General features: G+C 45.6%; 1 protein-coding gene and 1 long non-coding RNA gene across 2 annotated transcripts in view; both read right to left on the reverse strand.

Annotated features, from left to right (window-relative positions):
- Nucleotides 1–25,041, reverse strand: part of GPC1 (glypican 1) — a 200,633-nt gene that overhangs the window by 136,443 nt on the left and 39,149 nt on the right. The gene's annotated exons all lie outside the window — the stretch shown is intronic.
- Nucleotides 1–25,041, reverse strand: part of LOC310904443 — a 54,835-nt gene that overhangs the window by 2,224 nt on the left and 27,570 nt on the right. The window lies entirely within an intron of this gene.

Consider the following 25,041-nt stretch of genomic DNA (forward strand, 5'->3'; position numbering starts at 1 on the left):
TGCTGCCACCATTGACTATCCATACATCAGGGACACCACGGACCCAGAGCAAAACCATGGAATGAAAGCAGAGCAGCAGGAGAAGATGCAGCCATGTATCAGAGAGACTCAGAGATCCTGCTTTTCTTTAGCGCTCAAAGGGATCAAGAAGTTTCCACAAAGCCTTCACAACTGGTTGCACACACTGCAGGACACTGCAGATGTTGCGGGTCTGTGCCCCAACTGTTTAGCATCACCGTTTCCACAGCTGTGTCCAAATACTTAAAACAAACAAACAAACAACAGCAACAAAAAACAACAAACGTCACATTGACAGGGTCACTTCCCTGGAAATCCTTGACCAACGGGTGAGGCTGCTCCTGTTCAAAGCTATCCACAAAGCAGCCTGACCAAGGAAAAACAAACAAACAAAAACCACCAAAGCTGTCCTTTGCAAAGAGGATGAAAAGTGGCAGAGGTCCCTTTGGCCTCACGGTGTACATTTACCTGCACAAGAACTCCTGAGTCTCTCTGTGCTGGGTTAGAAAGACCCTAACAACAACATCCCAGTGAAAACTGACAGAGCTATACTCAAAATCTCTCTCCTGGGCTTGGTCCCGAAGTGTGATACTTTGATACCGGCTTTGGCCTCAAGGTGAGCCTACCAGCACACACCAGTCCAGGGAGGTCTTTGTTCTTTCATCTTCATCACTTTTTTCTGTCCTGGCAGATACTCTGTCTTCTCTTCTGCTTCTCCACTTCTTCCAACATCACAAATTACACCAAGACTTGCTTTGCAAACACATAAGCTGATAACAACGGTTAGATTTGCTTTACTTTGTAGCAAGGGAGCTGTAACACTAGGATTTATATTTCTCAACAGATTTGGGTGCTAAAAAGACAAAACAAAACCAAGAAAGAACAAAAAAGAAATCCCAGAAACCCCCCTCATTGCCCCCAGGTGCTCTTGCAGTGGGCACGTAAGGGAAGAACAAACTGCAAGGTTACAACAGCGGACATGATCTTAATACAACAGCTTTCTCACGTATATAATCAAGGTAGAAAGGCTTAAAATGTGAGCACGTTTCTTATTTTCCTTAAATATTTACTGAGAATTCTGGTAATTATTTATGCTGTTGCTTCTGGAAGGAAATACTATCACAAGTACGGAAAACAACAACAAAACAGTCATGATAGCAGCTCCAGCACTTCCCTGGAGTTCAGCATCAGTGAATTAATATTGATGTGCTGCAATATTGATAGATTTTTGGTTTCATTTAAAAAAAAATCTGGATTTTAAAACACTTTTTAGAAGGAGTCTAGATGGAACAAAACCATACCTAAATAAGAAATCAAGCAAGTTCTTCCACAAAGGAAATTACTATCGGAATTGATGCTTCCTGCCATGTTAAAATTCCAATAAGCATTTATCTCAGCAAATCCTCGGCAGTCTGTGACATTTCTATTATTGGGGCTGACTGGGTTCATCCTGCCCTTATGAGAATAAATAATGGAACAGAATGGGGGAAGGGAGCAGCTACAATAATATGCCCATCAGTCATAAGCTCAGAGCACCTCTTTGGCAATGAGAGAGCTGGCTTTTCTCAGATCTGATGCCAAGGGGAACGGAGAGGAGAGGACAGATTTGGCAGCTAGATCTTGCCAGTGTACCCAGGTGATTATGCTGGTGATGTCCCTGAGCCTGTGAGCCAAGCAGTGCAGTGTGGCTGGTCTGCAAGGCCTCCTGGCCGTGGTTAAGGACGCACCAAGAGCTGTCCTGCTCCTGCCAGTGGCCACAGGAGCCCCTCATCCAACCCATCTCCGGCCCAGACACCAGGAAACAGGGTGGCTGGGATGGACTTGGTGGAAGGACCAAATGTGGGATGGCTCAGGCCCACACCCAACATGATCCAGACCTGACATCTGTGCTTGGCATCTCTCAGGACCCGGCCCATTTCAGATAGCAGGGAAGGCTGGAGGAAAGCGGACAGGATGCAACAGAGCTAAGAGGTAAGGTGAAGAACAGAGGTGCCAAGCAAAACAAGCCAGCATGGGTGTACCAAGGGAAAGGCGGCCCCTGCGTGAAGCCTGTAGTAGGCAAATTGCTCTAGAAGAGCAACTGAGGGATATGAGCGTATTTAGTGGCTGTCCCCATCATTACGAGGGGGCAAACCACTGCCGTGTGGACTGTTCACCCTGAGCTGCATTAGGCAGCTTGTTACTTCATGACTCCTTTCTTGTAGATCTACAGCCAGTCTTAATTCTTCGGGGAAAGCAACAGAAACTGCCTTTCATCATACATTTGCTCTTTCAGAAACAGGTATCCTTATTCTTTTAGCTTTCCTTTCTAATTATAATTCTTTCAGTTCCTAAACTTAGTGGTCAGATTGTCCTTAGAGTCCATTGCAGTACCGCCAGTCAGCTCAGAGGATGATACTGTGGATTGCACTCATGCTCTAACTTAAAAATCAGAGAAAAACAAGCAGTATTGTAACTTCTTGGCTATTCAGAAATCCTTTTCAAAAGCCACTTTGAACGCAGAGACTCTCCAAGGAAATGAATCTGTGTTCCTACAGTGCTGCCATAGCAGACAGCTGCCCACCTCTCTGAGTCTGTTTAACCACTCTCCCAGCCTCAACACAGGCAGTCCCAGGCAGCATCCATGCGAGTGCCCAGAGACTGCATTGAGCGGGGACCTCTTTGGGAGCACAGCACCCAGAAGGGCTAACAATGAGACACCCCTCTTCTGCATACACCTGCCTGCATAACCACATTTCTTTCTCTAAGGGATCTTCAGGGCCAGAGAACACAAGGGCTTGGCTTTGCCAGTGGTGAGGGTGCAGTTTTGCCTTCCTTGGTTTACTGTGTTCACGCAACAACACCTGCCACGTGGGACGGGGAGAACACAACTCGCTGCTCTTTGTATACGCAGCAGCCTGACAGCACTTCACAGGAACAGAATCCCATTAAGATAACGCATAGGCGATACGGATGTCACAAGATAAAATGCCAGGGGCTGTGATAAGCTGCCGTGCGGAGGTCAGCACATACTCTGTCGGCGCCTGTTTGCGTATGCACGTGCCAGGCGCACTCCTGCATTACTGGCCGGCCCACGACAGGAGGGCTAGCAGATCTGCAGGAAAGAGCTTCCCCCAACCCAAATGCATTCTAGTCAAAAGAAACAATAGAAACCCAGAGCTTTATACCCTCTAAAGGTGGTAAAAGCAATTGGTGCAATCCCTGTGCTCAAGGCTCCTCTCAGACCTTGCAGCTTCCTTGACTAGATCTGAATCCCTGCTAAAAAACAAAGAAGGACTTCTTCTTCCTCTTTTTTTTTTTTTTTTTTTTTTTTTACTGTCCCTTCTCCCACCTGACAGAATTAAGCATCATGGAAGGTTTTAGCCCAGTTCATCAAGATATTAGGAAGGGGATCAAGCAGGATCAAGTCCACTTATATACCAAAGAGGATGTGGTCAGCTTCATTTTGGTGAGAGAAGGCTCAGGGTATGTCATCGGTGTGCACAAACACTTGAGGAGAAGGTGCAAAGAGGACGGACCCAGGCTCTTTTTGGTGGTGCCCAGCAGCAGGACAAGAGGCAGCAGGCACAGACTGAAACACAAGGCTCTGTGTGAACAGCAAGAAATGTGTTTCCCCTCCGTGAGAGGGGACAAGTGCTGGCCCAGGTTGCCCAGACAGGTTGTGCAGTCTCCTCCTTCAGAGAAGGAAAAAAAAAAAAAAAAGCTGAAAAGCTGCTTGGTCCTGAAGGCTGGCTCTAGATGACCCTGTTTGAGTAAATGACCTCCCAAGGTCCCTTCCAACCTTGGCCATTCTGTGATTCTGTGAAACGATTAATGGACATCACAGGCATAAGAGCAGCTTGGCAAAGGCAACGTTTTTCAGGTGAGCACTGATGGCCTGTTAACATGGCAAGGAAATCCAGCTGTCACAGCAGAGCTACACTTCCAGCATGAAAGCACAGATACTTTTCTGCAGGCCAAAGTTAACTTTGGTGTCAGGAAAGCTTACCGCTGCTTCGTTTCTCCTGAAACAATGCTAAGTACATTTTTTCAATATTCTATGTGATCAGAAGGGGGAAAGTTAAAGGGGTTCCTTTTAAGACATTTGTATACTTTGCAAACGAAGGGTATAGTTAGGAATGAGCTCCAGGAAGCTCAGAGAGAGCTGCTCCCTCTGCAAACCCATGCTCCATGGCAGAACATGAGCTCCAACTGTGCTGGCAGCTGGGCAAGTGTCCAGTGAGTGAGGTCAGCATCCCGTCATGATGGGCAGAGCTGTCACCAGGCAGAGCACCCAAACCTGCTGGCTCACCGCTTTGTAGTTTGGCTCCATCTTGTAAGCTAGGTACAAACCTTCCACTCTGCTGGAGTACTCTTTGACGAGGTTTATTTTTAGCTCGTGTGAGTAGGCAGCAGGAGTCAACTTGGCATAATCTGGCAGCCACTGCACTCTGTTCCTCAGACAGCAGCAGGCCTGCCTCTAGCTGGATGTGGGTATCTTCTCTGCTACCCTTGCTTTAGGAGCAGGGAAGGTTCCTTTTCCCTTCCGAGTTACAGCAGCAAGGAATTCTTCTTTGAGAACTGACTTAATGCACCTTTAACCTTCAATGTTGAGGACACATGTTCAGACATCTGCTCTGCAGCATTTTATCCAAAACTTATACTTTTCTCCTATCATAGAATCTTAGCAAAAGGGAAAAAATATGTTCTTGTAACACTCTGCCTTTACTTCCACACATGCCCTCAGATCCAAAACCTCCAGGCTTCACATATCTGTTTGAAGACAGTTGCAGAACTCAACAAGTCTGTACCCTTCTATTTTCACATTAATTTTTCTTCTCTACTGATACCACAAAGCAGTCTCTAATTCATAATCATATCCGTGTCAGGTTCCCAATCTTAAGAGAAGCACTTGGTACTTTAATCTTCAAGCAGATTACACATTTCCTGTTCGAACTTGAAATCTAACTCTGTGCATGTGTGGGTGCCTGCACATTTTTTAAGGTTTGCTTAAAAAAAAAAAAAGGGAAGAATGAACAAAGGTTTAAGACACCTCTTTTGGGGGGTCTGGAATTAGTTTCACTAATGACAAAAAAATAAAGCAGAAGGGGCCACTTTTCTCCCACTCTGCTGATGTGGCACCAGGGACACTTTCTGCACTGAGTCCCAGTGCGCTGACAGACCAGCCCTGTCCCCTGCTCCTTACCGCGCACAGGGAGCTCCGAGCCCTGACTCCTCAGGGGACCCTGCAGCACTGTAATTACACAGAACACAGCCACTTCAAAATTAAGTCTGGCTACACAACACGGAAAAGCTAACTATAGAGGAATTTAGAGAGGGAGAAAAAGTCCAAACAGGACATTTTTGACTGCAAAATGCTCCACAACTGAGAGACTGATAAAATAAGTTTTGGCTGCTGGAATGAGCTGGCATTCATGGGGCTGCAGAGCCACCAATGTCCGGCCAAAGAGGGAAAATAAAACATGATCTCCCCTCTAGCAGGGTCTGGGGTGTAGGAAGAAGCTAGAAACGAGATCTTGACTCACGTTACTGGAAAGCTGGCGCAAACTCTGCTAGAGGAAAGCACACAGGAGATGAATGATACCAGAAATACAATAAAGATTTTTGAGTAGTGAAATCTGACATGTTAGTAACTGCTTTCAAAAATATATTCCCCTTAAATCTCTGCTGGCAGCAAATTAACAGCAAAGTTACTGACACCTAGGACACACACCTCATAGGCAGTGTCGAATCAAAATTCTGTGCACTACTGTGCTTTAATCTTGACCCAAAGGGACCGCTTCTGGCACCTGGAATCCTTCACGTCTCCAGGTCCCTCCATTCCCTGGCTTCCCATCTGAGGCTACCTGTAACACTGCCAGGTGGGTATTGCTGTGATGTGGAAGACTGTCCGCTAGAAACTGGAGCAGGGTCGGTAATTCAGAGCACATACTGGATGCAGATGAACACCCATTACACCGCTAAACTTCTGGTCACCACCAATCTGGTTCTGATTCAAACCAGCAACTGCAATTCTGGAACATAAGCAGCACTTTTATAGTCAAGCAATGAACGACCAACTTCTTTCATGTCTGACCAGAACGGAGCAGTTTTTAGCTAGGGAAGAAAGTACCTTATATTAGAATTTTAAGCACATGTATTTTTTTTCATATACACATGGAAAAGAACAGGATAAACATCTCCCTTCCTTTCAATGCATTTTGCCAGGAACTAAGTACAGTTCCTAGGTTTTCAGCTGTGTTGTGGGCTTGCCACTCCTCAGCATGACAGGATTGTGCTGACGGCTGAATAATATTCCCTCTCTTGGGGAAGGAGCAGAGGACTGTCAAGGCAGGGAGGCTTTGACTAAAGCTGTGCCTGCCAGCGAGTCTGATGAGAAAAACATGGTGGTACCTAAAAGCTAGCAGTTATGGGACATAGCATTTCTTTATACACTTATTTTCTGAACTATTATAATCAAAGAGTGCTCTTAGCAGCTTGTTTTGTTCTATATAAATGGGGGACAGAGGCCAGCAGAGTGGTTTACAGTTAATCATACAGCGCAATATGAAGCAGTTGTTGGTGATCTGCCCCCCATGATATTTACTGAAGGCGGAAATGCTGCGAATGCCTCCTCACTGGCTCATCCCTGATCGGTGTGGCATCTCATGCCCCTAATTCCACCTAAACAGAACAGCCTCTTGTTAGGTTTCCAGCCCCAGTGTCACAACCCACCAAAGAGGTGCTGAAATAGTGATTGATATATCGCAGGCAACAGCCTGGTGCAAGACCCTGTGAGCTGCTTTCTTACAGCATATCCCAGATGGAAACTGGACTGGCTCACAGGAGAGGAAAGAACAGCTCAGGTGGAATAGTAGGTTGTATCGCGAAGTAAAATATGATGAAAACAACCAGCAGAAATAAATTCTGACCAAGCATCAGGGAAATGTAGTGCTGAGATGTGTCGGACAACACAATGGTGTCCCAAAAGTACTGCTAATAAACAGCTAGTTGGAACTGGGCTGGAAGACAGCTAAAAAGATACCATGGTCCTATTTCAAATCAATATGGTCTGCAGATCTTATTACACCTTTTCAGTCTCTGAAGCCTATGAAATATGTAATCACCTTGCCCATTTGCTCCCTGACTTCTCCATAAAGTCAGGCACTGTGAAGGCCAATTAGTGCAAGGTGAGGTGTGTTCTCCTCTGCTTTACATCTCCTCGCCTGGAGTTGACCCCACTTCTCCATGCTGTTCCACAAATGCAACTGAGCATTTGTAAGAGAAGAATGGGACAAAGGAATTGCTCACATAAGTGGCAATCATTATCTACAAGGCTCTTTTTGCACATACACGCACACGGACAGACACTCTGTACTTGGCATAAACAGCCAGATCTGATCCAAACCAGCACATAAGCAAACCCCTCGCACACAGAACAGGCTAACAGACTCAAGAGAAGGGCATTCAGGGCCACAATGGGACACGAAAAGACATAGGTTGAAATGCTGACTTGTACCATAAGCACACCAGGAACCTAGGAAGCAACTACCCAATATTCACCAGAGGTCTGCTATCCTACACGATTACAAAGCTAAGTCAGGCAGAGGTGAAAGCGAGCTAGGTGCAGTCATTGCACCTCTTGGTCTGGAAGAGATTTATTCAGGTCCATCAGAAAGAAATGAGACAGGACTGTGTGACCTGACTTGCAATAAGCTTCAAAAAACTAAGTCATGACTAGGACAGGAAATGAATTTGGCAGAGCCCAGAACTCTAACACAAACCCAAGACCTGATACTGACCCTTAGCTTCTTATTCATGTTCTAAAAAAAAGAAAAACAAACAAACAAAAACCCATAAAAACAACATTCGTGAACTTCAAGGACTAGAAACCAAGTTGAACCAGGACAATTCTCCAAATGAAGAATCTTAAGTAACAAGGCTTATTATTGCCTCTGCTCCTTGGATCCACACCCAGAGCTAAACAAACCTTTATCCAAGAGAGTTTTTACACAACAGTGTTATTTATTGGTTTGTTTTCAAACATTTATTTCCTGAGATAAGCCTATGTCAAATTGAAGAGCGGAGGAGTAGGAAATGAGTCTGGAGATGCATCAGTCCAGAAATTCTAGAATTATGTAGCTCTTTACTTGGAAAGAAAAAATATTTAAAAGGCTCAGACTTTTATATGCTCCCACATTACAAAAATTAATAATTTTCCATAGACCTAGATGCTACTTTCAGGCCATCTTCCCTCACCTAAGTTGGTATTAATCAAGAGCTGAATTCCTTCTTAAATTTTGGTTTTGTTGGGTGTGAGCAACAGAGGAGAAACTGACCTTTGGAGAAGAACTGACTCATGCAGCCCACAACAGCACAAGCACAGATGCAACTGCTAAATCTCCATCACCTTGAAGAGAGCTGATTTTTGGACTTGGTATTGCAGCTCTAATGGAAGATGTTCTAATCCCCAGAAGAACCTCCCAAGCCTGTATATTTGCATCCTAAATTACTGAGCAAGTGTAGAGGCCATTTACAGTACACATTATTCAGTTGCACCTGACGCTCAGCATTGAGCACTGTGTCTAAATTTACCTTTTCCTAGAACAGGTCCTTGGTCTTGCAATTGACAAAATCCATTTATTCTGCACTAATGCAGTGGTTTAAGTACTAAAGTGCCATACTCAGCTCAGCACACACAGGGTCCTGAAGTCTCTGTTTCACATTTATTAATAGGTAAATTACGAGAAATACATCAAGTTTGCAGATGACACCAAGCTGAGTGGTGCTGTCAATTCAGCAAAAAGAAGGGATGCCATCCAAAGGGATCTGGACAAGCTAGAAAAGCGGGCCCACGTGAACCTGATGACGTTCAACAAGTCTAAGTGCAGGGTGCTGCATGGGGGTTAGGGCAATCCCACCCATGAGGACAGACTAGGTGGAGAACCCACTGAGAGCAGCCCTGCAGAGAAGGACTTAGGGGTTCTGGTGGACGAAAAGCTCGACATGAGCCAGCAGTGTGTGCTTGCAGCCCAGAAGGCCGACTGCATCCTGGGCTGCATCAAAAGAGTGGTGGCCAGCAGGGGAGGAAGGGGATTGTGCCCCTCTGCTCTGCTTGTGAGGTCCCACCTGCAGCACTGTGTTCAGCTCTGGGGCCCCCATCACAAGAAAGATACGGGTCTGTTAGAGTGGGTCCAGAGGAAGATAATGAAGATGATCAGAAGGGTGGAGCACCTCTCCTGGGACTGTTCAGCCTGGAGAAGAGCGACCTCATTGCAGCCTTTCAGTACTTCAAGGGGATTTATAAAAAAAGATAGAGAGCAACTTTTTACATAAGCAGATACTGACAGGACAAGATGGAACTATTTTAAAGTAAAGGAAGAGAGATTTCGATTAGATGTTAAGAGGAAATTCTTCACTCAGAGGGCAGTGAGGCCCTGGCCCCGGCTGCCCAGAGGAGCTGTGGCTGCCCCATCCCTGGAGGTGCCCAAGGCCAGGCTGGATGGGGCTGGGGGCAGCCTGGGCTGGTGGGGGGGTCCCTGCCCAGGGCAGGGGGCTGGAGCCAGGGGATCTTTGAGGTCCCTTCCAACCCAAACCATTCTATGGTTCTATGAAGTCTAGTTGCTTCGTCCAAACAAGTTAAGAAAAATGACAGCTCTCTAACGTGTATTTCAGTATGCCTACACTGGAGGTGCACTTTGCAGGACAGCATGCTTCAGGGACCACCTTCCTGGCATTCCCACCTACCGTGCTTTGGCTCAGGAGGTTATGGTGACTGTGCAGCGCACACACAGGATTCTTTTCAACTGAAACTGAAAAGAGAAATGTGCCAGGAGCACACCAAAAATGTATCCGCTGCTAGTGGGCATTCAGTCTGCAAGCCAGAACTAGTCTGTGATGAAAGCCCTCAAAATGCATACAGCATGGACATTTGGTCCCCAAGACCAGCTGCTTTGCTCTGTGTGCTGTTCTGCTCCTACATACAACGTTATCTGCTGAGGTAGCTCCGACCTCGAAGGTCTCATCCATAGGCACGCAGCACATACTGGCAGGAAACAACAATTTGCCTGTCAGTTTGACCTTATTCCATACGTTACTTGTAAAGTACCACACAGAAGGCACACTGAGCACATGTGGCAGTGAGGTCTCTGCCCATCTCTCTGTTTTTCTTGTTATGGTCTTATTTTTATGCATTCCTGCTTAAATTTTTCCCCTTTTCCAACTTTTGTCTTTTACTCACCTCTTTTCCTTTTAATTCTTCTCTCTTTCCTTTCTTTTCCCCCTTCATCTCATTTCCTACTATCTCCTGCATTCCCCCTAGTGCACAGTTCCTCTTTCACTTCTTCGTCTTTGCTTTTAATTTTTTTTTTTCAAAATTTGACTTTTATTCCTTTTACTTCCATTAAGTCTCTTCTATGCTGTATCAGTTCTTTATCAGAAAACACTTTAAAAGGACTGCTGTTAGGAAACCCCATTTATGGGTAAGGTCCCACAGTGCTAAGTGTTGCACTAAGCTGGAGCATTCAGCTCATTCCTCTACCAGGACTTTACAGCTGAGACTTCACAGTCCTCCATCTGTTTGCAGTGTACTCTCTAAAGAAGCCACACAATGACACTGACGTTAAAGTAGGGGGCTGAGATTTCCTATCACAGCTGGGTGGGGGATGGGGCTGCTTTAAGCCAAGCAGATTTTGTGGCTGATGGAAAGCCAGAAACCTGTGGATACTGAGGTTAGCCCTCTCTTTTAACCTTTAACGCTAAGCACTTTAAATAGCCACAATATTCCAGTATTTCCATAAGCACCCAAAGGCACTGGACTTACGGGAAAGAGCCACATATTACTACTGCCCCCTGAGAAAACAGGTGTTTGCTCTCCACATTTATTTTCATTCCTTCTACTTCACTGCAATTCATTAGAGACTAAACCAAAATTCATTACCAGAGCTGTATGTTACAAGTGGTGCATGGGAATTTCACTGTTTCTGCTTTACCACTGAGAGGAGGGACAGCGCAAATAAGCTAGAAAATAAAGTCACAAGCATAGCATCTAGAAGATATAAAAAGGCACAAAAGAGCATTCTATTCAAGATTATCCCAATACATTCACCCGCGATAACGTGAGCAACTGATGCCTCCTCAAAGGAAACCAGGTATGCAGAAGACCCTCATTACCTTTATTTCTTGTTATTTCCCAATAACCAGAAAATACTCCTGTGGTAAAACAGTAACACGAACTTACGTTGACCTTTGATATTTGAATTTGGGCAGAAAGAGAATAGGAAGCACAGAGTCCCAGAGAGGCAGAAGTGAATGGCACTATTGATAACCGCGCTCCGCAGGGAGGCCGGTGAGCGGCAGCAGCCCCCAGCCCGTGCACTTGGGCCGCGTTCAAAGCTCCCCCTCCTCCGGGGGGGAGCAGCCTGTGCTTATGCTTTATGGGCTATGCAGCATGCCACAACCGCCACCTTCTTCAATACATTCATGATGACTACAGGTTGCATTATTTTCTCTTTTTTATTTCCCACCCCCAGAGGCCAGGTTGCATGTTTCCATTGCAGAGCCCCCTGCCACACAATGTAGGGTGTGTGGGCCTCGGTCTCCACACAGCGCCAATGCTGCCTTCGGTTGGGTGGCACACGGGTGTCAATACTGCCACTGGTTAGTTCATTAAAAGGTACTTGTGAGGGCAGCCAAAGAAGAGCATTAACTTCAGAGGCGAGGTACCCGAGGTAAATTTGATCCTGCATTCCACCTGCACCAAAAAAAAAATCACGGCAACATACAATATGCCTGCTAACCTTTGGCTTCCTACCACCAGACTAACTCTTCTTCCTTAGGTACCTCATCTCAACATGCGAGAGAAACTCTTCAAAGGACTCTTTGGGGGTCAACTTGTCTCATTTAAACTGAAGGTAAGTGATCTCAAGAGGAGAAATCAGTCAAACTCAGTTTCACATCTGATCACACTCATTTGTCCCAACAAGAGCCTTTGCTACAAATGTATTTGAAATTTTAAGGATACTGCTGACTTCCTAGGGGCTTAACACAAAAAGGGAGCTGGTGGAGATGCCCTGAGAGGAAGCTAACTGTAGAGGGGAAATTAAAAAGATCTTCTGAACCTTCAGAACCACAGAATGTGAACCATGCCAAAACACACTAAAAATTTTCCTTCGTAACCTTGTAAAACACATGAGAAAGTCAGGAGTGAGACAATTTCTCCTCTTAAGAGGAAAATTTATTCCACTGTAATTCAAAACGCGAGCCCCATTAAATTTATAGACTTCACATTTAACTTTGCTGTAAAATTCCTGCCCTTATTTGCCAGACCTTGTCCGAGCCCTTAGCCCACACCCGGAGCACTGTGGTGGTGCTGGTGCTGCGCCGTGCTGCAGCTGGAAGGGGCGGGCAGGCAGAAACCACAGGCATTGGCACCGGGGTCTTCTTCCAGGTTACCCCACCATGCAGGAAAAGAAGGGATCAAACCTATTTTTCAGCTTCCCCCGTGACAGCTTTACCCCGTCAAAATGAGGGTTTTCAAACAAATCAATTCTCTTGCAATCTGACCAGTTGTGGTACTGGGGGAGAGGGAAGATGCAGGCAGGGCTCAGAGGTCGACGGCCCTCTCCTGGTTGCTGTCAAAGAAAAGCCAAGGCAAACTGGCTCTGTAGCCACCTGAAGCTCATTTCAAGCAAAAATTGGATTACTTGTGGGCAAAGCGTCCCCAGGGAGCACGGTTTTGCAAGATGAACTGCTCTAGACATTTAGTTCAGTTACCTCAAACTCAATTCTTTTCCCTAGAGCCTGTGGGAGTTTGACTCTATGGTATGGCATCTAAAGGCATCCGCTAAGGCATCTAAGCTGTCAGCATGCTAGCATTAAGGGTCGATCTTCCTGAGCTGCTGAGCAACATCAGATGTCTGTAATAACAGCACTAGAGAGAGGGCAGCACAGATCCTAAACATTTGTCTAATAACATCACACACCTTACTAGAAGTGTTAAGAGCACTACATCAAATCTAGTAGCCAGTGAAAATACGCATGTTAAGAAGATTGAGATAGTCATAAAAACTGCTGTTCTTATGGCCTAGGAAGTAGGTTTTCTGGGGTCTAATTAAGTTCAAAGAACACTGTTTGATCAAATCTATTTATCCCAACAGTAAGTACTGCAACTCAGGGTAGGCAAACACCATTTTTAAAATCATGCTGCCATTCAAAAACCTCTGTTTTTGAATGAACAAAGCGGTTTGTGTGCTTCTGTCATGCTGAAGAAGCCATGATGCTCTTTCTCTACATTAACACTGCTGTGTCTTACTATCCAACCTCCTAAGACAGTTCTTTCTTTCATTTTATTAGATGCTGAAATTATTTTGCCGCTTTTTGAAGGTGACACATGCTTAGGGGGGACAAGAATTTCATGCACCTTCTTCATGATCTGAGTAGCTCTTTGCAGATAATTCAGTTTTCAAGTCAATTTGATTACAGTCTGAAGTTATTGCAGCTAAGGCTTTCATGTACAAAGGGAAGAAAATCGAGCAAAAGCAAAAGCCATTCTTTAATCCAGGCTGGCATCAGTAGGAGTGGCATATGCCATCAGACTATTCTCCCCACCTTAACATTCAATCTTTATCTCACTTATTATGTGAATCAGGTGGTAAATATTTTACTTTCTCTAAACTACAGTAACTCTTATGATGAGTGCAGAGGCAGCTTGGTTTGTTATACGGATTTCTTTCTTCCAATCTAAAACGTTCCTGAGCAAGATTCCTGACAGTATTAACTGCCAATGTGGCAATGATTTACAGAGAGGATGGGAATAAGAAAAGAAAGTTTGTTCATGAAAAGAATTTCTTCCTCCATAGTACTTTAAATAAAAACAATAATGTATTCATTCCTCTTCACTTTTCATCATCTCTTCCACATTTGAGGAAGCTGCATCTGCCACATCAATTGCTGCTGGAATTTAATTTCTAAAGCTTCAAGTCATTAAGATCACAAGGTAATTTTCAGCCTGGCAGGGGTAGAACGTTACTATTTCAAGGCATGATTTGTTACAGGAAAAAAAAAATATATATATATATCCATGAAACCCCTGCGGGTACAAATTCTGCAGCACAGTTAGTCTGTCTTCTAAGAGTGCAGGCTGCCCCTTGGGAGGGAAGATGTGAGCCTGCCTGCAGCAGCGAGGTCCCCATGCGAGCAGCCCATGCAGAGAGGATGCTCGCCCACCACACACTTAACCTTTCCTCTCTGAACAAACCCACAACGCTTTGAGGGTTTCCTATTCAATATTGCAGCCAAAGGCTATTCCAGAAAACACTTCAGTGTTTCTGGCTTAGTTATAATGTGGCCAGCTGCGATTTTGCACCCACAGCAGGGCTGGGGGAACATTAACAGCTCTCCCAGAGGGCAGGTACACAGGGGTTTGTCTGAGGGCAAGTGCAGGAGGCTTGCAAGGCTTCGCACCTGGTGCTGGGCAGCGCTCCTGAAGGCTGAGAGCAGGCAGCCGTGGACATGGCTCCTTTCACCAGGCTGCATCATCCGTCCAGGGAAGAAGCACAAAATCCTGCTTCTCCTCTCCCCTCCCTGAGGAGAGGGGAGTTTGTTCTGACAGAGCCGCACCACGAAGGCTGGCTTCAGCGGGGGAAGCACAAAGGGGGAAGGACTGAGTCTGGCATGGAGCAGCACCTCGGCACAGCTCCCGGCATCTCATCAGTGCTGAAACTGGGCCCTGAAGCTCCAGTAGGGCTGGGTCAGGGCCAGCAAGGAAACCCCTGCACCCCTGCCACCCGCTGCCCCCACTGCAGTGGTGACTGTGCATGTGCTGTACTCCAGACAGGCTGCAGCCACCCATTTATCAACAGCCAAAACCAAAATTAAGTTTGTGGGATAGTAGCAAAGGTTCTGAGCAAAACTATGACAGCAGCACCTTAAGTCATGAACTGCCATCTGACCGAAATGGTGGAGGTCAGCACCCATACTGAGCATGCTTTGAACCACACGTGCTGGCAGGGCCACCGCTACTGTCACCACTGCTCTCATCTCCAAAGACAGTGGTCTTTGGGGAACAGGTGAGATTATCAAGCAAGCCGGTATTTCTCAGTCTGTGAACAGACCTGCCAGGGACTAAGCCCCATCACCACTCACGGCCTTTTCACAGCCTGCGCAGTGCTCACAGTTCCTGGAGTTACAAGGGGCTGCTGCAGCCTTGTGAGCTGCAGGCAAGACTTGTGCTGAGAGGCAGCTGGGCAAGGCCGGGCACAGCCAGTGCTGAGACGGGTTTCTGCTCGCTGCCTGCCCCAGGCCTGCCCCACGTGCATCCCGCTGGCTCCCCACCATCTGCTCCCCCCGGAACCCCTGGCAGGGAGACCTGGGCCCGGCCGACTGCTGGGGGCAGCACTTGCCCCACACTGCTGGCTCCAAGGGTGGTGGTGGGAGGTGGCAGGAGGTGCCTGCAGTCCTGCTGGCATGGGGAACGCACGGGGCCAGCTGTGGGAGCAACCAGGCAGCAGAAGATGGCAGGTGAGGCCTGTGGTTGGCACTCCTGTATTGACTCTGCCCCGCAGCTTGCTCCCTTCTCTAGTTGCACAGAGGTCAGTCCCCTTCCCAAAGACAAAGCAGGCAAAATGAAGTTCCGGCAGCAGCTTCTCACACCCTTTGGGCCTCATTTCAATGGGAATACAAGAGCAAGGATGGGTTACCTGCATGCTTGTAGTGCACGGGGCACAGCTGTTCCCAGAGACCCCCGTGCCACCAGCAGCACACCCAGCGGGGCCAGGGCACAGTCTGGGCCCCACAGCCCCCAATACGACTCGCTCTGCGCCTGGCTCAGCAACCAGAAGCCATTACAAATTCTCTGTTACCAAAGCAGTGACCTACCCCTGCGAGGTGACAAGGGGGGAAGTTAGTCTGGAGCAAATCCTTGCCCCAGCTCTCCCAGCTTCCAGGCTCCGACACGGCCCCCAACACTGCACTACCACCTGCCCGACACTTCTCCTCCTCCTTAGCCTTCCTGTCAGCAATGACAGTAGCTTCAGCCGCTCTGCTGAACGCTGTTCAGAACCAGAGGAACTCTTCAGCTGAAGACAGGTGTCTTGACCAAAGCACTTATTGGAAACGTGCTGTAATTGAGTATAAAACAAAGTGGAGATGAAGAAACCTGATACAGCATTTGTTACCTGGTGAGCAGAGGTCTGCACGAATATTGCTCAAGGTAGTTTAAGGTCTCTATGTTTATTTATCATCCTGTGCTTGCAGGGGAGAGCCGTTCCTTCGTGTTTTATGCCAACACAAGCCAGGCAGAGTTCACTCTAGGAGCTGTGGGAACAGAGGACTGACATCTGCTATCCAAGAGAGAGGGGATTCCCACACCCCCTGAACAAATTCAGATATGAAAGTGGATGGATACTGATTCTGCTTTCAGCACCAAAGCGGCAATATGCTCTGTGTGGGCAGATCCCACTTCAGCAGTGCTCACTGTAAGATCACAGTAACGAAAGCAAGTCTGAATGAATGGAGAATGTCACATCTAGCCACAGTCTAAAAGTTCAACTCAATTTCTGTATAGGCTTTTATATGAAATTCTTGATTAGTTCATATGCCAGATGAAGATTTTTATTTAAAGTTTCATCAGAGAGTTCTGAAAGATAGTATTCATTACATTTATTTAGTTCCTGAATCCAACCCCCCCCACCCAAATCTCTTTCTCCTACCACCCGTTATCTCCATCTAAGCAGTCTGTCATTATTTGTTCAGCAATGCGTAACAGTGCTCTTTCTTTTTAAAATTACCCTCACTTGATTGCAGTGATCAAAACCAAAGGAATAAAATGAGAATTTCTCTATTCAGCAAATATGGACAATCAGCAAGACATGCCAAAGGAGAGTGTTTTCAAGTGATTTTTTGAAAAGGACCCCAAATCAGCCCATTTCAGACTAGGTCTTGCAGAGAACCAGAGATGAGTATGAAGAGTGTGGAGCATCCACCTGCCATCCTGCTGGAAGGCTTCCACTAAGGCAAGATGACCAGCCATGTGCCTGTCTGGTTCGTCAGTGACAGCAACACAGAGGGACAGCGTACCTGGCACCTCTCCAGTGCCACCGCATCAATACGTGATCCGCTGCACTACATAGCCACTTCTGGTACGGGAGCCAAGGGGTACCTGAACCAAAGTCAGGAGCCATCGGGTTGAACCCTGTCCTGCCTAGCTCTGTCCATCCCTTCATTGTTTTTCTGGAAGGGCAGCACGTCCAGCAGAGAACACCAAGATCCATCTTTACAGAGACGAATATTTCAGTGGAGCTGATCCCAAGAATTATAAAACCGAAAACACTCAAAAAATGAAAGGCACTTCAAGACCTTAAAAAAATATATCAGAAAATCCCAAGATTTAAGCAAATTACTCAAGGGAATTAAAAGAAACAGCGCACACACACACAAAATAAATACAAAAGCAGCATTGTATGGTTTATACTTTCCTTTTGTAAGTGCCTTCCAGAGTTTAATGCTTTGGCTTGTATCTTTTAACTCTTCCTCTTTTTCATGAGGAGGTTGTGTTTCCTATTGGACGAGGTTTTGTTTTACTCAGTCAGACTTCTCACAAAGCCCATTCTAGGCAATCAAATGTTCCCTATCATCAGGCTTCTGATGAAACCTCATGAGTTACCAAGTGCTGGAACTTACGCAGAGCAGCAGAGTGCAAAAGCTTCCCATTCAGAACCTGGCCGCAGCACGGCTATGACAAAGCTATCAGTCACACAGGTAAGCACGTGCATAAATCTGGGCTGTTCTCACGCCTTGCACTCTGCCAGCCTCCCGACACACGAATACCACCGCTTTATGTAAACCCCAACAACTTTCCATCAATAGTTTTTACTTTGATGAGGAGGTCCTCCTGAATGAGGCATCTGCAACGTGAGTTTTGCCTAGTAACAGCATTGTCACATGAGGGAAGAGCATTTCGTGACGTCTCCAAAAGAAAACATGTCCCAACTAAATTTGAGATTTGATCTAGCTTTTGGTATCACCTAGCCCCCCCCAAAAAACATAAAAAAAAAAACTAAAGGAAGAAAAGAAAAATCATTAAACTATTTAATTTATTTACACACTCTTGATCACAGCGTTTAAAAAATAAGAGAGAACCTCCATACCCATAGGCATACCTACAGACAGCACTGCTGAGACGAACTGATTTCCTGCTTACACACTGCAGAACACAGCACATCTCAAACAGAAGATGTCTAGTTGTGAGCCATTAGAATACATTCATCCGAAGGAATGCAAGCCAGGATGTGCTGAGGGAATGACGTTACGTGAAGCACACAGCCTTTGTAGCATGCCAGCATGCGTCCCTTCGCACAGACAGTGGCACTGATGGGACTGGTAGCAGGAGACTCCAAGGAGGTGCTGTGGTTTCCTCCCCCGTCTGCGATGGGTTTGTAATACTGCTGGTCTCCTCGACGCGCAGGGCATTAATCAATTACCATCCTCCCTCCTGCACTTCCATTCTCATGGCAAGTGTTTCCAAATGCATTTCTACACTGTGCAGAGGGGAACTTCTGCCTTAAATGTGAAACCCCGATGGTGCAAACACCGGTGAACTCTCCCCAGCCATGGGAGAGACCAAAAGGCAGAGCTCTCTGTGGCTGGACAGTGCCATAGGAAAGGGTCTGTTTAGCTGATCTATGCAGGCATTAAGGAGACATCTTGAAGTCTGAGAGGTCCAACTACAGCTCCAGGGAGGGGATTTCTACCTAATAGCAAGTCATTTCAGATTTTCAAAACAGAACTTTGTCTAAAGACAGTAGGAGCTAAGCCCTAACTATTTAATTATTAAACCTTCCTCTACAGAGTCTTGTTGTGCTTTCCTTCTATAAAGGGAGTAGAGAGCATTTCTCCATCGAACAGTCCAGTTTGCAGTTAAAAACTGTGCCAGTACAGATGGGCTCAGAGAAGGACTTCAGCAGACATATGTCTAGCGGCCATTCACAAAAAGATGCTGCACATCCTCACCTCTTTACGTGACTAAGCACCAGCCGTTGTCTTTTGGGCCTTCACATCCCGACCCTGCTGTAGTTCATAACCAGCAGGAAAGTCACTTCAACAGACTGAAATTCAGCATCTTCCTGGTGCTGCTCCTGGAGCTCTCCATGAGTAAGCACCAAAGACATGCTGGAACTAGGCTGCCTCTAGAGAAAACCTGCAATCTGCTTACATAGCTCCACAGCCCAGAGAAAACACTTGTGGCTCTGCACCGTAACTAAGATATAAATGGGCTCCTCATCACTGCGCTGCACCTGGCTATCATTGTTAGCATTGTCCTTCCTTGCTTGTCCACACCAGTTTCTCCTCAAATCTCCTCTTTTGTCCAGTGACATCACCCGAGTTACTGAGTACGATCCTGGCCCAAAGACCTCCCCATTTTCCTCCCCAGTGTCCTGCACACCCGTGTTGCTCCCACGGCACCTCTCCGTCCCTGCAGCCTCCTCAGGGCTTCCCCCTCGCCTGCAGCTACAGGAACCAGCCGATTCATGGGGACTGACTTAAGGGTAAGTTGAGGGAAGCTGTCACATGTTTCTTTGGGAAGTCACCGATGCACAAATGTCTCCAGGGGTACTCTGAGAGAAGATGTGGCAGTGATGCGACTGTTTCAAGGATTACACTCAATTTGTGCAAGAACAACAGAGAGCCAACAGCTCAGAGAATGTCTTTAAATTAAGTCTAAAAGATGACAAGTTGCAAGTTACCCTAATGCAATAGCAAACGACAGAGGTGGGATGACCGACACCCACTCCAGATCTCTCCCTCTACAGTCATCTGATTACAAGCGTGTTTAACAGGAGGTCAAGACCTCCATGCTTCCCCATAATCTTCTATTTCAACTTGAGCATCAATGAGGCAGCAAATTTTATCAGAAAGATTATTTTTTCCTGATACCACCTGTCTTGATACTATAATGTAAGCAGTTAAAACATAACTTCAAGCTCTGCAATCTCCACTAAGAAACGCTGAGGGAGAACATCGATCACTGGGCTGGGCAGAGTATCTGTGTAATTCTGTTTGTAAAAGCTCTAACCATTGAACTTTGAAGGCTGTTAGACCACAGTGAGTAAGAAGCACACAGCTGAACTGACGGACACAGGACCACAAAATAGCTTAAGTATTTTCAAGTATTCAGTTGCAGTCCATATTACAGCACTATTTGCAAAACGAAGAAAGAACAATTCTACTAAAATTGATGAATAGGATAGGCAGCCTAACAAGTCCTTCAGAGATAAAAATTCATAGGCTGTTTCATCTCAATGAACTGTAACAAGCCCTCAGACTAATATACAGTTCTACATATCATGCATGTTGCATAATGAAAGCATCTCAACAAATTGGCCATGGGGTGGTATAAAGCCTTGGAGCTGAATTTGAGAGGCATTGAGCACCCACTGCCCATTCTTGAAGGTAAGAGGAGTTGCAGGCACTCAGCACGTCTTGAGATTAACCTTTAGGAATAGCAACTTCACAAACGCACAGCAGACTGACATTGTTAAGTCAACTGGTCAAATTTTACTGGCTCAAATGGCCACATCTGTAGCTCATTAAAAATGAGAAATTAAAAAAAAAAACTTAACTAGCAAAATATATCCAAAATGGTTTCATCCCCAAGGACCTGAAAGAAATTAAATGAGACATATGCTAGTTATATTGCTTAACACGCGGTTGGAAGGTACTCAAAAACCACAGTGATGGCAACATCAAAACCTGAACAGAACAGATGAGACAGCTGAATGTCTCCAGGGAGCATTACAGTGCAGCCTATGCTCAACATCAAAATAAGTAAAGAACATCCCAATTGACTGTGCGTATCAGAAATTGAGTAAGAGATCTATTCTGCTTTCAAACAGTACAACTAGAAAATCCCTTAATTCTGCAACGAGGGCCTTAGATATTGACTTATTTATATGATATACAGAATTACTTGCAGGGGTTGCCCTCATAAATGCCAGTGTCTGACCTCTTGATCACTTGAGCTACTTCTGGATTTCCAAAAGCCATAACCAATGGTTACAATCAAGGTAGTAGCTGTCGCTTGGGATCGCTACTCTTATGTCACCTCCCAGTGTTTTATTACATGAATTTTCCATCCTCAGAAAGCATAAGTTATACTGTCAGCTACCACTTTAGCACCTACGGGCACCAGCAAGAAGTGCAGAAGAAGCTGAGTCGAACAGAGATAGCTGAACAGCAGCCGCTGCTCCATTCAGATGTTTGAGAAGAGACTCTTGATGCAATTTGCAAAGTAAAAACAACGAAACTTGCCAATTTGGCTTTATGGGAATTTTGAACCAAACCTCACTCACTGGGACCTCACTTGCTGGAACTTGCAACTCTTTGATGTTCATGAAGACAAAAGATGGAAGCTAATAACTCTGTTCTCACTGTGATGAAATCTTCAGAAGATGTGATGTCAGCCTGGTCTGGCTGCAAAAAGTCCAACAGGAGGAGCCTTAGAGGCAGGGAGATGCCATCAGTGACAGAGGATGCTGCTGGTTTACAGAACGAAATCTGAAATACTCAAGCAAGCCCGTAACACAGAAGCCTGTATGAAAGCCAAAAGTGCATAAAGTGAAACCACTGTATTGCTCATAGGGGTTTAATTACAAAACAACTGATTAGATATTCATGCAAAACAACACAAAAGACCATCATTTTTTAAGTATCTCAGTCCGCATTACTGTGTGGAAAACACAGTCAAATGCATAGGCCAGATGGCAGACCAAAGTCCCAACCCAATAAACAGCGCTGATGCTAAATGTCCACCAGAACTGACATTGCTATAAAGAGAAGCAGGGGGAACACCACTCATTTCCCCTTTGCAAAGGAGGACTTGTAAAACACTCTTTCTTACTGCTTAAAAGGCAAAAAAATACAGCATATACAAACATTGGCACTAAATGAAAAATAACTAAATGCAGGAGGAATACACTGTATGGAGAGGTATCATTATCAGCCTAATGGAAAATGACAAACTTCCAAGGTCACAGGTCCTCCTTGAAGTCTAATACTGAAGCAAAAAAAAAATAAGCTAACTACAGATTAAGAACACTACTTATTTTGATCTAGTTTAAGAGCAAAGTGCTTCTAGAAAAAGAAGGGAGAGACCATCTATTACTGTTCACATATCACGGATAAATGAGGAAGACTAGAAGTGCGGGTAAAAAAAAAACCCACAATATCATAGAACCCATCGTCTTTACTGCATCTAAAAATCATAGATTCAGTGGAGTTATGAATTTTCATTTACAGATTTGTTTCATTGCTCTCCTATGATGATTGCTACTGAGAAGAATGAGGTGGTGTAGTGGTTTGGTGAAAAATATTCTCCCACGAGTAAATGGGTATTTCCATCCTCTATAGATGACTTCAGAGTTCATTCAGTTATTTGCTTTCATCCACAACAGTCTCTCAAAAGCATCTGGTACAGCAGATGAAGTATGCTAAAGTAGCGAGCATATCTTATTTCAGTGATTTTGATGGTTCTATTGAAAATGAGGAGTTTTTCATAGCGATGGTTGTATGTTTACAAGTTTTATATTCAATGATTTGGCATGGTCTGCTAATACTCAAAAAATTGCCTACTGTGACAACTGTAATAATATTGAGGGTGTTGATTGAAGGATAGCTTGGAGGAACTCCCATTTGAGACCTAAGGAAAGGGTAAGGAGCTGTATTTTCTTAACTTTATTGGCTGGTTTTGGGAACATATTACATTCCCTGCAAAACTAGCCCTGCTTATGGTCTTAGGCTGTCATACTCTGAACCAGCAAAGATCAGTAAAACTGGAAGAAAATACACCAGAAAGCCCTAGCAATACATCTCTACATCATGACAGAACAGAGCAAGTTGAAACACTGCTAGAGATGAGCAAGAAAGACAAACAGAAGTCTGTCCCTGTGGGTAAGAGCCAGACCCAAAGGCCACCGTCTCCATAGCGTCACTCCGCTGCTTGCTGCAGGCGTTAACTCAACCCTTAAGCTCCTTCCCAGAGGGGACACAGACTTATCTTCCAGAGGGAGTGAATGGGAAGAAGCAGCTGGAGGCAGAGGTTAAAGAAAGCATTTAACGCCACTTTTAACAAATGGGTATTTTGCTTAACATGTCGCACGTGCCCCGAAACAGCGCTCAGCAGGCGGGAGCTGCCAGGCGCAGCAGGAGCTTGTATGCAGGCTCCTCTGGGAGCTTCATGAGCCTCTGGAGAGCAGATCCAAACGGCAGCACAGGTGTCTGCAGGGCTCTGCCCTTCGCCGCACGTGGCATCCCTGCTCCCCACACATCAACCAAGAAGTCCATCAACTAGGCTGCTGGGGAAAAGCAAGGCAGCAGCTATATTTTCTTGAGATGAAAACACCCAACACATCCCAAACTCCTTCATGCAAAACCACGGACTGTTCTACAGTGGTGAGTGACTGCAGAATTAGCCCTTATAGCTTTTAGGGGGAAAAAGATTGTTTCACTCCCAAGTACCAGACTCTTATTATTAACTTGTACTACAGAAGCTTATAGAAACACTGAACAACTTTGTGTGAGGATTTTGCTGTACAGGGCATAATACATATACGTTGTAAGAGCCCATCTTTGAATGCAGAAGCTGTTTTTAGGACATTCTCCGAGAAGAAAGACAGAGTGATCTGCATCTGCTTTGCAGTTGGAGGCCCAGATGCTCCCAGGTGTCAGGCAAGCAGCTGCTTTGCCACTGCGTCGTGACCAGCGGAGTTACACAGGCCCTTCCAGCAGGGCACAAGCACAGCTCCAAAGCCTCCAGCATGCCAGTGACATCTCCATGCAGCTCTGCACGAGGACAGGAACAAACATGGGGGCAGGAACAAACATTTCTGGGTGCTGGCTACACAGTCCCTAGCACACTGCTGCACAGAGCCGCAGCACTGTGGCCCAGAAGACGCATTCAAGGTCACGAAATTGATCAAAAGTTACAGAATCACAGAATTGTAGGGGTTGGAAGGGACCTCGAGAGATCATCAGGTCCAGCCCCCCTGCCAAAGCAGGTTCCTTAGAGCAGGCTGCCCAGGTAGGCATCCAGATGGGCCTTGAATATCTCCAGGGAAGGAGACTCCACAACCTCCCTGGGCAGCCTGTTCCAGTGCTCCGTCACCCTCACCATGAAGAAGTTCTTTCGCATGTTGGTGCGGAACTTCCTGTGCTCCATTTTCCGAGTTGCTCTCAAGCTTCCAAGATCCCAGCTTGGGAAACGTTGGATATCATGCAGCAGAGGAAAAAGAATTTGAGGAGAGGATGTGGGGAAAGGCAGGACCATCCCTCTCAGCCTCCTACAACTAAATTAGGTTCAGCAGAATGTGAAACCACACTTCCAACCACCCCTGAGGAGTCCTGTAGCTGCCGTGATGCTGACACTGTCAAGTAAAGCAGAACAGGAATGACAGCTACATAGAAAAATGGAGAGTGATAAGAGAAGCTAACAGCAGCTCTAGCAACCGCCTGAGGACACACTGGGAAATTTAATACATTAAAATAACACTTTCAAGTAATAGTCTAGTTAATTAATGCTAAATTATAGTTGAATGCCTGTAGAAGTACTTATGACATCTGCACTAATACCATTTCAGTTCATCGGGATTAATATTATTCTAATACATGCCAAAAGAATGATTAAGTATTGGTACTTTAAAGTGATGCTTTGAAATAGTTTAGCTTTCTTATCCCCCTTCTCCTTCCTCTCAGCCCTCATAAACGCTCTTTTGCAAAAACTTATTAAAAATAGAGGTGTTTTCACAAATCTCATTCACTTGAATGATGTCGTTCTTATTATGCTGCTTTCTACACCTGAGGAGCGGAGGAACACTTCAGTTCTTGCAAACACCTCAAAAAGAGGCAGGCCTGACACAAAAATAGGATCCTGTTAAGCAAACATGCCAAGAAATGAAAAGAAGGTAAGACCTCACCTCTCCGCCCCCACAGCCATCAACAAATCCCAAAATATTACCTATTGACCAAGCTATGACTGCAGTAGTGAAAAACCCC

The sequence above is a fragment of the Anser anser genome (assembly GCF_964211835.1).
Source record: "Anser anser genome assembly, chromosome: 9".
Lineage (NCBI taxonomy): Eukaryota > Metazoa > Chordata > Aves > Anseriformes > Anatidae > Anser > Anser anser.